General features: G+C 42.4%; 1 long non-coding RNA gene across 1 annotated transcript in view; it reads left to right on the forward strand.

The window, feature by feature from the left end:
* The window catches only part of LOC107184783, an 18,244-nt gene extending 7,513 nt beyond the window's left edge, over positions 1–10,731 (forward strand). Inside the window, exons 2-3 of the long non-coding RNA XR_001515689.1 lie at positions 5,925–6,031; positions 10,493–10,731. This is a non-coding gene — a long non-coding RNA (uncharacterized LOC107184783). The remainder of the gene's footprint in view (positions 1–5,924; positions 6,032–10,492) is intronic.
* Positions 10,732–13,929: the final 3,198 nt, after the last annotated feature.

The following is a 13,929-nucleotide window of genomic DNA, read 5'->3' on the forward strand; positions in this document are numbered from 1 at the left end:
CAGGAAGGAAAGGAGGGAGGGTGGGAGAGAAGTGGGTAGCAGCCCTGAGAGCCCTGTCATGAAGGAAACGCAACCAGCTCAGCTGATGTTTAAATGTGTTATTCTGGGCCTCAGTTGTCCCATCTGGAAAATGGAAATATTGCCAACTTACCTGGCTGAAGGGGGTACACGGAATCAGATACTGAGTAAAAAAATCCCATTGGTTTAAAATTTCATCTCCTTGCTCAGGCAATAGAGTCCTGACTCAAGCTTCCTTCTCCAGGTAAATCCTTCCCCTTACCTGAATCTATACCCAAGTCCCGCTCAACAGTTTTTAGAACTGGAAGGTGTTCTCTCAGGGCCTCCTGTTCTCCCAAACCCACTTCCACGGCCCTTACCCTTCAGCCCAGCCTTTAGGTCTCAGCATAGGTAACACCCTTCACAGTAGCTTTCACTGAATCCTTGCTTCCCCTCTGCCCCTTGTATTTGCCCTAATATTGGGCTTATCCCGTGTAACTGCCTGTTAATTGCATGTTGCTTCTGAGGTGTTCTGAAAGCATCACAAAACCAGGAAAGTGGGAGTTCCCATCACTTTGGTTCACTTTCATATTCCCAAAACTGGTGTGGTGTCTGGCATAAAATGGACACTCTGTTCAGGTTTGATGAATGAGACACTTAGACATGATCATTCTAACACCACTCATATTCTTAGTCCAGTCCACTTCAGTCCATTTCTGGGTGCAGGGGATGTGGGGATACACTGATCAGGGCAAGGCCCTTCCCTTGTAGAGTGTGTATTCTAGGGGGTGAGATAGACAAAGGCACAAGCAAGGAAGTAGGCACTATAAGGTCAGGTGACATTTAGTGCGGCTACAACCTATACAGCTGAGTAAGGGGCCCAGGGACTCCTCCTTTCATCGGGGAGTCGGAAATGCTATCCAAGGAGGAGCTCGGGGGTTAAAGGAAGAGTGTAAACCATGTCCTGGTGTTAGACCAGTGGTTCTCAACCTTCCTAATGCTGCGACGCTTTAATACAGTTCCTCATGTGTGTGGTGACCCCCAATTTCATTGTTACAAATTGAACATAATTAAAGCATAGTGATTAATCACAAAAACAGTATGTAATTATGTATGTGTTTTCCGATGGTCTTAGGCGACCCCTGTGAAAGGGTTGTTCGACCCCCCCAAAGGGGTCGCCACCCACAGGTTGAGAAGCACTGTGTTAGACTGTAAGAATCAAGCCTTGGCTCCCACCTGAACTGCCTTAGTTCCAGTCCTGCCTCTGACGTATCACTGTGCCCCCATTTATTCCCATCCATCCAATGGCACTGCCCACGCCCGACAATTACTATCAGAATTCACCAAGTAAACATGTGAAGTATTTATAATATGTGGAACATATTGGATCTGCTTTAAAAAAAAAAAAAAAGGTAAGCTTGTGTCTGGGGGAAGAGCATTCCGGGCAGAGGGAACAGCACAGAAAGCCTGGCAACAAGAGCGTGTCTCTGGAATGTGTGAGAACTGGTGCCGGGGCTGGAATGGAGCAAGTGAAGAGTAAAGACTATAAAAATAGCTCTGCGGAGGAACCCTGGAGCCAGACTGTAAAAGCCTTGGTGAGAACTTGGTATGGACAGCTCAATTCGTGACAGTTGATAGTCTGCAGCCAGGACTGTATCCAAGTGTCTGGCTTTAGATCTAGGCATCTTCAACTACAGACTGCTGTCCTCCTCAAATGTCCTCCTCCAAATGCTAAGACCCATATGCTCAGGATCCTAGGACTGCCTCGGCCAATTTCACCACCATGGGCAAAGGGTATCAGTGTTCTTCTATTAATAAGATCTAGGTACTCCCTGAGGGGAAAAGAATACTGTCTTATTTGCAAATAAGAGGTAAAATAACTCCTCACCCCAAGCTATAGCCCAGTTACCTGCACTGATGTTATCAGCAATTTGTGCCCAAATGGCCACAAAAGGCAATTCTGGGTTTTTTTAGATTATTGTTATATTCTTTGCATCAATTGTCATTAGCCAAAACAATTCATTGAACATTCAAAGCTTTTCTTAAATAGCAGAAAGGTGGCTTACCATTTGTGAGAATTGTAAAACCCATGTGTTTGCTGTGTTTTTTTTTAACTTTCCCCCTCAGAGAAACCAGTGGCCTTGCCAGTTTTGGAGGGAAGATACTCATGTCAGAAATAGTTTTCAGCCCTAGCCGGGTTGGCTCAGTGGATGGAGCATCGGCCTGCGGACTGGGGGGTCCCGGGTTCGATTCCGGTCGGGGGCATGTGCCTGGGTTGTGGGCACATCCCCAGTGGGAGATGTACGGGAGGCGGCTGATCGATGTTTCTCTACCATCGATGTTTCCTGCGGATTGAAGGGCCCTGGGTTTGATTCCGGCCAAGGGCACATGCCTGGGTTTCGGGCTCGATCCCCAGTGTGGGGTGTGCAGGAGGCAGCCAATCAATGATTCTCTCTCATCATTGATGTTTCTATCTATCTCTCCCTCTCTCTTCCTCTCTGAAATCAATAAAAAATATATATAATAAACATTTTTTAAAAAGGAATAGTTTTCATATCATGTCTGCTCTGTTGGAGCAGTACTGCTTTCCATTTAAATCAGTGGTTCTCAACCTTGGCTGCACCTTAGAATCACCTGGGAATCTTTTTAAAATCCTGATTTCTGGGCCTCATCCTCTGGAAATTCTGTTTCTTTATTATGGAGTGGGGACCTCAGTTGATTTCAATTAGTTCAAGCTAAAGAGGTAATGAAATCTGGAGAGGTTCTGTTAACTTTGGCCTTGTATGGGGTGAGGCCATAACATTAGTAACAAAGACACAGAATTTCCGGAGGATGAGGCCCAGAAATCAGGATTTTAAAAAGATTCCCAGGTGATTCTAAGGTGCAGCCAAGGTTGAGAACCACTGATTTAAATGATCGAGGTAAGGTAGGAGGTAACTCGTTTAAGACACTCTCTAAATCAGAAGTCTGCTGTGTACCTTTTGCCAACTAACCACCAAATTTCGTACAGATTCAGGAGCAGCAAACTGCAGCGAAGGGCATGGACTCTTACAGAGACCACGTGACTCACAGCACAGAATGGAGAGGTCCTTTTTTTAGACAAGTTCTTGGCAAACAGGAATGAGGCAATGCCTCAGACACACCATCAGAGTAGAGAAGTGATGGTGCTGAAATGAGGGTCAAGACTCAGAGGATAGAGATGGAGACTCTCTTCTCATTGGTCCTTGACCTATCCACCCCCTCCACCCCCCAAAAAAACTGAGTCCTCTCTTGGGAGTTTTTTTTTTTTTTAAATTCTAAAGACTTAGTCAAAAGCAAAGAAAAAGAATAGTGGAGATAAAAGAAAAGAACATAATTGTACTGTCTTTGAAACCACGTATATTAGTCTATCTTCAAGAAGACATTCATGCCCGCCCAACATGGCTCAGCGGTTGAGCATCCACCTGTGAACCAGGAGGTCACGGTTCACATTCCTGGTCAGGGCATATGCTGGGGTTGCAGGCTCAATACCCAGTGGGGGGCTTGCAAGAGGCAGCTGATCATTGATTCTTTTTCAAAATATATACTTTATTGATTTTTTACAGAGAGGAAGGAAGAGGGATAGAGAGTCAGAAACATCGATGAGAGAGAAACATTGATCAGCTACCTCCCACACACCCCTTACTGGGGATGTGCCAACAACCAAGGTACATGCCCTTGACTGGAATCAAACCCAGGACACTTCAGTCCGTAGCCGATGCTCTATCCACTGAGCCAAACCGGTCAGGGCTGATCAATGATTCTTTCTCATCATTGATGTTTCTATCTCTCACTCTCTCTTTCTCTCTGAAATCAATAAAAAATATATTTTTAAAAAAGAAGACATTCATGACCTTGAATGTTTTTTATTTGGCATCTTCTGCCTTCTATATTTAAATCTGTGGATTCCTTTTCAATACAGTAATTTCCAAAGGAGTAGTAAACGTAAGAGTTGGTTTTAAAAAAATGCAAGGTGGTAGATTGCAAATTCCAACATTAAAGTAATGTTATAACTTCGTTTTCTCCAATGGCTTAAGAAAATACTTGAGTCAAGTTAGGAAAAAGAGACTAAGTGATTCAACCACGTGTGGTTAAACTTAAAATTATAACTTAATGGGAAAATATTAATGTAGATAAAACCAATAAATATTGGCCTTGGAAGAAAATTTCAAGCCTCAGGATAAAATTGTATTGGACTCGAGCATTAATCAAATATAAAGTAAATAATAATAAAGATATATACATTTTTATTGTTGTTGTTAATCCTCACCCAACTATATTTTTCCATTGATTTTTAGAGAGAGTGGGAGGGAGGGAGGGGAAAGACAGAGAAAGAAAAACCTCGATGTGAGAGAGACACATCAATTGGTTGCCCCCTGCATGTGCCTGACCAGAGCCAGGGATTGAGCTTGCAACTGAGGTACGTGCCTTTAACCAGAATCGAACCCAGGACTCTTCAGTCTGAGGGCCAATACCAGTGATGGCGAACCTATGACACGTGAACTCATTTTTTGGTTGATTTTTCTTTGTTAAATGTCATTTAAATATATAAAATAAATATCAAAAATATAAGTCTTTGTTTTACTATGGTTGCAAAGATCAAAAAATTTCTAAGTGATGAAAAACCCTAACTTAACTCTGGTGCCGTGTCACAAATAGACATTTTTTGATATTTGCAATCATAGTAAAACAAAGATTTATATTTTTGATATTTATTTTATATATTTAAATGCCATTTAACAAAGAAAAAATCAACCAAAAAAATGAGTTGAACCTACAACTGTCCTAGGTTCGCCATCCCTGGGCTAGGGCATAATATATTTTTTAATCTTGACCCAATCATATGTTTTTATTAATTTTTTAGAAAGACTAAGAGAGGAAGAGAGAGGGATTTTATCAATATAAAAGAGAAACATCAACCAGTCGCCTCCTATACACACCCCAATCCGGGTTGGAACCCACAATATAGGTATGTGCCCTGACGGAAAATTGAACCTGCAACCTTTTGGTGTATGGGATGATACTCCAACCAAATGAGCCATCCAGCCAGGGCAAAGCAAGAATAATTTAAAGCAATAATCATTATTAATTTCAACAAAGTTTTATTGAGCATCTACTATGTGCCTGAATACTCAAGGATACCTATATAAATATTTTTACCCTGTCCTCAAGTAGACTTAGTAACTCTATATCTAGCAAACATCACCATTGGTAAAGGACCTTAATGTGTTTTCTCATATCTGAGTACCTATTTATAGCAAGCATTATTAAATAATTTTTTAAGTTGACTCCATGTTTGCTTGTTTTAAATGCATACTTTATTATAATTCTAAGCAATAATGTACATAAAAGCTCAGATTTATTTTGTTTCTATTATATTTGCAAAAAATACATAATATCTTCTCACTTTCTGTTTTCTTTATTCCTCATCAAGGATATTTTTCCATTGATTTTTAGAAAGAGTGACGAAAGGGAGGAAGGAGAAAGAAGGGAGGAGGCAGGGAGGGGCGGGGAGAGAGAGAGAGAGAGAAACATCAATGTGAGAAGGGCACATTGATTGCCTGCCTCCTGCATGTGCCCTGATACAGGCTCTGACCTGAGCTGGAATTGAGGCTATAATCGAGGTACATGCCCTTGACCAGGAATCAAACACACAACCCTTTGGTCTGTGGGCTGAGGCTCTAATCACTGACCAAAATCAGCTAAGGCCCTCTCACTTTCCATACACACTTTTTTGTAACACTTAATACTTTGTAGGTACCTCTGGCTCTCTTTTACCACTGGGATTACCAAGACATACTCTCCACTTCATTTAAAGTAGGCATGAGCACATGACATATTATAGCCAATGAAATATGAAGCAGAAGTAACATGTAAATGCTTTTAACTGTTGTTATTTAATTCTCCAGCCCACTCATCTCTGATGAAAGCACCTGCTGATATAGAGGGAACATCTTGGAAGGCTGAACACAACTTCCTTAAATAGTCACCTGGACCAGCCATTGATTTGTCCTGAGTGAGAAATGAACCTTTATTGAATTATGCTATTGAGATTTGGTCACAACCACAGCATTACCTAGTTGACCCTGCCTAATATGACAGTACTTGTAGTTTGAGTCTATAATTGTTGATTTCCTTGTTTGAGTGTCTCCCCACTAATACCTGAGGTCCAAAGGGCAGGAATCCTATCCTATATAATAAAAGGGTGATATGCAAATCAACTGAACAGTGGAATGACCGGTTGCTATGATGCACACTGACCACCAGGAGGCAGGCACTCAATGCAGGAGCTGCCCCCTGGTGGTCAGTGCGCTCCCACAGAGAGAGTGCCGCTCAGCCAGAAGTCAGCTGATGACTGGCGAGCACATTGGCAGTAGCTTAGGCCCATGGGGAACGAGCCTAAGCAGTCAGTCAGACATCCCTCAAGGGCTCCCGGACTGAAAAAGGGCGCAGGCCAGGCGGAGGGACCCTCCCCCACCTTGAGTGCATGAATGTCGTGCACCAGGCCTCTATTAATATATAATGTCACTGTCCTATCTCCAGCACCTAGAACTGTCCTTGGGATGTAATACACAATTAAAAAATGCTTGTTAAGTGAATGAATAAATGTTCACCAAAATCATTTCATTTATCTACCAGCCATTGATGTATGATTCTTTCTGAATAATAAAAGGGGAAATGAGACATGTACTCAAAAGCAAAAACTGTTAAGTTTTCTGGGAGACCTGCTACAGTTTCTAGTGTCTAAAGGAGGAAAATATTTTTTCTGCACTGACTATTGGGAGTGAGCACTGGGGTGTGGTATTGGCTAACTTAAAAAAAAGGTGAAGGAGGCAAAGAACTAAAACACAGATGTCCTATTACATACTAGACACTATACAAGAAGTTTATAAATGCTTCCTCAGTTAAAACTCACAAACACCTGGAAAGTGGATATGATATTTCAGACTTTACTGTTTAAAAAAATTGAGAGGGATGGGGCTTAACTACCCCATCCAAGTTCACACCCAGTTATAACATGGTAGCGGGCTATTTGTGACTTATCCTATATAAAAAAAGCCTAATATGCTAAGTGTCTGGCCAGCCATTCAACCAATCAAAGTGTAATATGCTAATGATATGCTAAGGCCACTCAACTGCTTGCTATGACATGCACTGACCACCTGGGGGCAGACAGTCACCCTGTTGACCAGTCACTATGACATGCACTGACCAACAGAGGGCAGACACTCCAACCAGTAGGTTAGCTTGCTGCTGGGGTCCGGCCGATCGGGACTGAGCGAGATGGGCCAGACATGCCCTGGAGCCCTCCCACGTTTCCTCCCTGGCTGGCCAACCTCCTGTGTCCTTCCTCGGCCCCAATTGTGCACCAGTGGGGTCTCTCGAGCATGGTCTGTGCCCTCTCACAATCTGGAACCCCTCAGGGTATGTTGGAGAGCCGATTTCGGCCCAATCTCGCAGGCACAAATTCGTGCACCAGGCCTCTAGTGTCCGTATAAAGTCCAACCCCAGGCTTGTTCCTAAGCATCATTTGATAGAGCTTATAAATGCCTTATACTAAAATTGGGTGAGATAATCTTTGTGTTTAAAACAGAAAACTTACAGTCTACATAAAAGCCTTAAATAAGTGAGTGTGTCTTCATAGAAACAGATGGCATTGAATAAATAGACAACTGGGAAGAAAGAGCAGGCACGACCTTCCATCAAATAGCATACACTCTATTTGTACCGCAGGCCTGATGGCGAATTATATGTGTCAACATGGCTGGGCTATGGTGCCCAGTTGTTTATTCAAACACCAATCTAGACATTGTTGTAAGGCATTTATTTTAGGTGTCATTAACATTTAAAAATCAGTAGACTTTGAGTAAAGCAGATTATTCTCCGTAATGTGTGTGGGCCTCCTTCAAACAGTGTGAGGGTTTAAGAACAAAGACTGAGATCTTTTAAGAAGAAAGAAGTGCTATCACCAGAATGCCTTTGGCCTCAGGGCTCAATATCAACTCTTTCCTCAGTCGCCAGCCTGCCAACAATAACCTGTGGATTTGATAGCCCAACAATCACATGTGCCAATTCCTTAAAATAAATCTCTCTCTGTGTATATACACACACACACCTTACTCATTGCAGTTCCCTGGAGAACCCTAACACAACAGGTTAATAAAATAAGGGGAATATGGTAGCAATGAAGTTCAGTGAAATGGGAACTCATACATTCCAAATACATGTCTATAATGCTTTTTAATACAGCTTAACAAAATATATAGCCTTAAAAGTCTTTGTTCTTGTAACCCAGTAATATTAGTTCTATGTATCTAAAACAGATCATCATTAGAAGTTGAAGAATAGGAAATTAGAAAAACCTGAATGCCCAACTCAAGTTCATTAAATAAACTCACTATAAAATATGATTCAACCATTAAAGTGATACGTAGAAACATTTTCACAATTTGGCAAATGCTTAAGTTGAATAGCTAATGAAAAAAAATGAGAACACATCATTATATATGCTCTCAACAATGAAATATAAACACACACAAGAGAATAGGAGAACAGTAGGACCTTTTTTCTGTGATGGGGTTAGTAGCAATTTTACTTCTCTCTCTCTTTTTTTAAATAATCACCTGAGGATATTTTTTTTCTTTTAGAGATAGTGAAGGGAGGGAGGAAGCAGGGGTGGAGAGGGAGGAGAGAAACAACGATGTGAGAGAGACACATCGATTGGTTGCCTCCTGCACATGCCCCAACCAGAGCTGGGGTCAAACCTGCAACCCAGTTACATGTCCTTGACCCAGAATCAAACCCGAGACCCTTGGTTGCACACGCCAGTGCTCTAACCACTGAGCCACATCACCCAGGGCTTGCTTCTCTTTTTGATAAATACTGACATTTTCCAATTTGTCCCAAAATGAGTATCTATTTTATTATTTTAAATAGATATTATTTCAAAATACATTTTAATAAGTATATTTCTGGGTATGTTTCTTATTATTAGCTGACAAGAAATGTTTAAACAACCAGAGGTGACAGTATCAAAATAAATTGCCGTGTATTTTAAGCAGCCATTTCCTTCTGACCTGGATCAGACATCAATTTAAGAAAAGTGTAAATCTTTCTTTAAAATCTAGGAGCATTAATTCTCTATCAAAAAATGTCAAAATGCTCATGGAAGACCCAAAAGCAAGCATCCTCATTGAATAAAAGAATAACAGCTATCACTGACATGTCTTTGAAAAGATTTAAAAAAAAACTGCATAAGAATCCAAGACTTACATTTTTTAACATAAACTAATTCTGTCTTTGTGCTTCTGAGTTTCTCATTAAGTTATCTGTAAAATAATATGAATGCACCCCTGCCAGCTTGTTTTACAATATGTTGTAGGAGTAGGGACTTAATTTTTGTCTATCTTTATGTCTTCCTCTATATTTCCATGCAAAGAGTTCCACTATTTGCCATCCACTGAGCCAATTTTGTCCCAATGTAGCTGCTCAATTCGAATGGCCCTTCTCACCAGCTCACCTTCTGCCTGGCCTCGGTGCCATTACTGAACCAGAGCTTTGGAAAACACTAACTGAAAGTCTCAAAGTGGGAAAAGATGAATGGCTGCTTTGTCCCATGGAAAACGTATTTTTCTAAAGGAATATTATCACTTTGTATTGACCGTCCAGCTTCCCGCTGTCAATAGCTAAGCAAGTTGGATCGATAGGACCAGATGTGATCAGCTGAACTGATTCTTTTCCCTAGAAAAATCCAGATATGCACAAGTCCAGTCTGAAAGCTACTACTGAATGGAATTGCCAGCTCAAATATAAGACCTCCAGTGAAATTTGAAGTTCAGACACATTTTCATATAAGTGTGTCCCAAGTATTGCATATGGCATGACTCATGAACTATTGGGGCCATCCTTATAGAAAGTATGTTTTTAATATATATATATAGATGAGAGGGAATCATTGATTGGCTGCCTCCTGCACACCCCCTACTGGGGATCAAGCCCACAATCCAGGCATGTGCCCTTGACCAGAATCAAACCCGGGATCCTTCAGTCTGCAGGCTGACGCTCTATCCACTGAACCAAACCGGCTGGGGCCTTATAGAAAGTATTTATTGCTTGTGTGAGATGCCAATTTGGCTGGGTATTCTGTGTGTTTATTTCCTAAATCTGGCCAGCCTGCTCCTAATGGAAGCACAGAAACACTTTACAGGCCTTTCAGGGGACAGAAGAATGGGGAGAATTCAAATTGAATGACAACTAGCCACGCTTAACATTTTCAATCCTCTTTATACACCAACAAGGTGAACCCAAAAGTCCCCAAAGGAAGTCTCCCTTAAGAGAGTTCAGCCACAGTCATGTTCTCTATATGAATCCATACAGTTTTCCAGGAGCTGTTTTCATTGTCATTGTAAACTTGTTTTTGTTTGTTTTTAACATTAGGGGAAACAATCCGTTTTTCTAAAACTGTAATTCACCACAGTAAAGTGCCTGTGAAGAATGACAAATGCCCCGATCCCAATCGCTATTATCAGAAAAGTCCAATTTAGAGAACCAGATGATTGTGCAAAACACAAGGGGACAGGAGCCGAAGGGCAGTGCTCCCCAAAGTGTGCTCCCAAGGCAGGCGCTGCCCAGCAGACTCTCACATGCACCAGCAAGTGCGGGGATCTGGATTATGTGTTCAGCAACTTTCCAGTAACTTCTCAGAAGAATTGTATGTCTCTTGTATCTAAATAATAAAAGTTTGGACTTGTATTTTAAAATTCTGTGGTTTGGGGTGTTTTGTTGTTGTTTTACTTTTGTTTGTTTTTGTTTTCATTTCACTTTTCTAGTGATTTCTTCTAGTGTGTTTTGCAAAAATATTAGGTAGGGTTGGTTAGAAAAGAACAAAAAAAACAGTCCTTTGTGACAGATAGTTTGAAAAGTCTTGATCCAGAAAATATACAACTATCTCCTTTCTTTCCATTTTCATTTACACACTGCTGGTGGTAAGTTGCTTTGGTGTGTTTTCTGATTGCAATGTAAAGAACAATGGAACCAACATGCACTACAAAGGAAAAACTTCACTCTCTGAAATTTACCCTCTTGTTTTCCTAACTCTCTTTTCTGTGTGTATTCCTGACCCTCTCTGTGCCACCTTGCTGACCCCTGGGAAGATATTAATAGCACCAAACCGCAAGCCAGGAAGTGGGGAGCTTCTTGCCTGTGAGAGACTGACCCTGGCAAGATCCACTTCGCAGCGGGAGCCTCAGTTACCTCATGTGCAAATGTGGGTTGCAATTAGGTCAATTTAAGGTCCATTTCTGACTCTGACACTTTGCAATGCCAGGATGCACTTGTTGAACTAAGATGAGACTGTATCTTTTAAAAAATATTTTTTTTATTGATTTCAGTGAGAAGGAAGAGAGAAATAGAACCATCAGTTATGAGAGAGAATCATTGATGTGCTCATGTCATTGCCTGCCTCCTGCTCGCCACCCACAGGGGATAAGAGCCCTCAATCCAGGAAATATGCCCTGACCAGGACTCGAACCGTGACCTCCTGGTTTATAGGTCGATGCTCAACCACTGAGCCACACCAGCTGGGTGAGATTCTTATAAGCTACAGAAATACTGGGGCTGGCCCCTGCGTGGAAGGGGAGGCTCACTCCAGCAGAACAAAGTTGACATCCTCCAGCCAGGGGTTCTATGGGACTTCCAGCCATTCCCAGCATCTTCGGACTGGGAGGCCCCAACTCCAAAAATAGCCCCACAAATTATAATTTGCCTTCCAGAGGTGATGTCTCCTTGAATGGCACTCAATCACGGCCATCCAGTGAGCCTGCCACTTTTGCCGATGCCCCAGAAACAGTTCAATTCCTGGCAGTCTAGATGCACCATCTCGGGGGCTGGCAGTATGCAGAATGTTTACACTCATTATGCAGTCAGGAAACATAATTATGCCTTTTTCTTTAAGGAAGTTTATGACCGAAGGTAATGGGTGGGACATAAATGCCCTGACTGTTTACTGAGACTCATAAATGCTAAGATCACAGACAAATAATCGTCACTTGGAGATTTGTTCTTGCAGTAGAGAATCTTCGTTTTTAGCAATTTAATGACCAAAAGTTTACCCACCTTGAGGATAATTATTTAGGAGGAAATAAAACTTAGTGCTCATTTCATTCCCTGCTCTGCCAGCTTTCATCCTTGTGGAAAACCGGCTTTCACATAAAATGTGCAGAAGGCAGCTTGCTATAGAGGGCTAGTAAAAGGAAGAGGCAACAAGGACAGGCCAAAGCTCTCAGTAATAATGCCAAATTCTTACCGTTAGCAGAGATCCAGATCAACGTTAATGAATATGTTTCTGTTGTTTTCTCTGAGAGAGACACTGTCTTACAAATGCTCAATCAAGAAAAAAGAAGGAGAAATCTGTTCTGGCCACTTAGGAAAAACAAAATGGTCAGAATTTAGCTCAGAATTTAGTGAGTGCCATCAAATGCTCACACTTATTTTATATATAAAAATATATCTTTTTATTGATTTCAGAGAGGAAAGGAGAGGAAGAGAAAGATGGAAACATCAATGATGAGAGAGAATCATTGATCAGCTGCTTCCTGCATGCCCCTTCTTACTGGGGACCGAGCCCACAACCCTGGGCATGTGTCCTGACCAGCAATTGAATCGTGATCTCATAGTTCATAGGTCAACGCTCAACCACCGAGTCATGCCGGCTGTGCGGCTCATACTTCTCGAGAGTTAAGAATAGTGTCCCTGTCTGGCTAGGGTGGGCCGATGGTCAGGATGAGCTCACAGGGGACTTTCCGGGATGGTTTGGCACTACAGAGTGGAGAAACTAGTCTGAAGCCACTGGGACTTCGGGACTCCTGATCTCCTATTGCATCTGCCACAGAGACAGGTAAACGGTGACATTATGTTGGAGGGCAGGGAGGGGGCCGAAAGGTGGTAATTCAGCATGTAGGTGGCCAGCCTGTGGCTTCTTCCCTTCCCCGGTGGACAACTACATTACACATGACAGTTAACCGTGGCTCACCCTCTCCAGCCACAGCCAGTCTCTCAGGATCCCCAGAATGCTGCCTTGGCAAGCAAAGAGCATTAAAAGTGAACCATCCCAACAAAGGGCATGCTTTGTTTTAATGCTGAATAAGAACCAGCTCATTTCTTTTCCTTTCTCCCTACATCCAGTGGGAAAGGGAAGTGGGAGCTTTTCAGGATTGGCACCGTGACATTAAACAGCCCCTTGCAGGAGGGCACCCAGAAGCCTTCCTGGTACCTGCTTTGGGGAGTGGCAGGAAGGGATGTCAGTGTATCTCCAGGAAGCAGCAGTAGCAAAAGGAGGCATCTGGATTGGAGATGCTTCTTGATATTCCTCCTTTAGGCTGCAAATGCTGGATTCTCGGTCCATAAAAAGAGGCAAATGCCCTGCCCCAGTGTCTCAGTGGTTGAGTGTCAACCTATGAACCAGGAGGTCACCGTTTGATTCCTGGTCAAGGGCACATGCCACAGTTGTGGCTTGATCCCCACTAGGGGGCGTGCAGGAGGCAGCCTATCAGTGATTCTCTCCCATCATTAATGATTCTATCTCTCCTCCCTTCCACTGTGAAATTAAAAAAAAGAAAATTGTTTAGAAAAAGGGGGCAAATAAATAAATCAAAAAAAATATTTTTTAGAAGAAGGGGGCAGATACAGAGGGACATCAGTCTGTCTGTCAGTGTGATGGACTCCCATCAAACTGCAGTCTGGTAAGAGATACCTTACTCTTCGTCTCTCTCTGACTTGTGGAGAGCTTGTGCCAACGTTAGGGCTCATAGGGCCTGGAGACTAAGATTTCTCTATTCCCTCCAGGAGACGGGGTGTGCATGTTACCAGTGACAGGGGACACAGGCAGGGGATCACTGTGCTCAAATGGACCTGTGG

The sequence above is a fragment of the Myotis davidii genome, unplaced genomic scaffold (genome assembly GCF_000327345.1).
Source record: "Myotis davidii unplaced genomic scaffold, ASM32734v1 scaffold788, whole genome shotgun sequence".
Lineage (NCBI taxonomy): Eukaryota > Metazoa > Chordata > Mammalia > Chiroptera > Vespertilionidae > Myotis > Myotis davidii.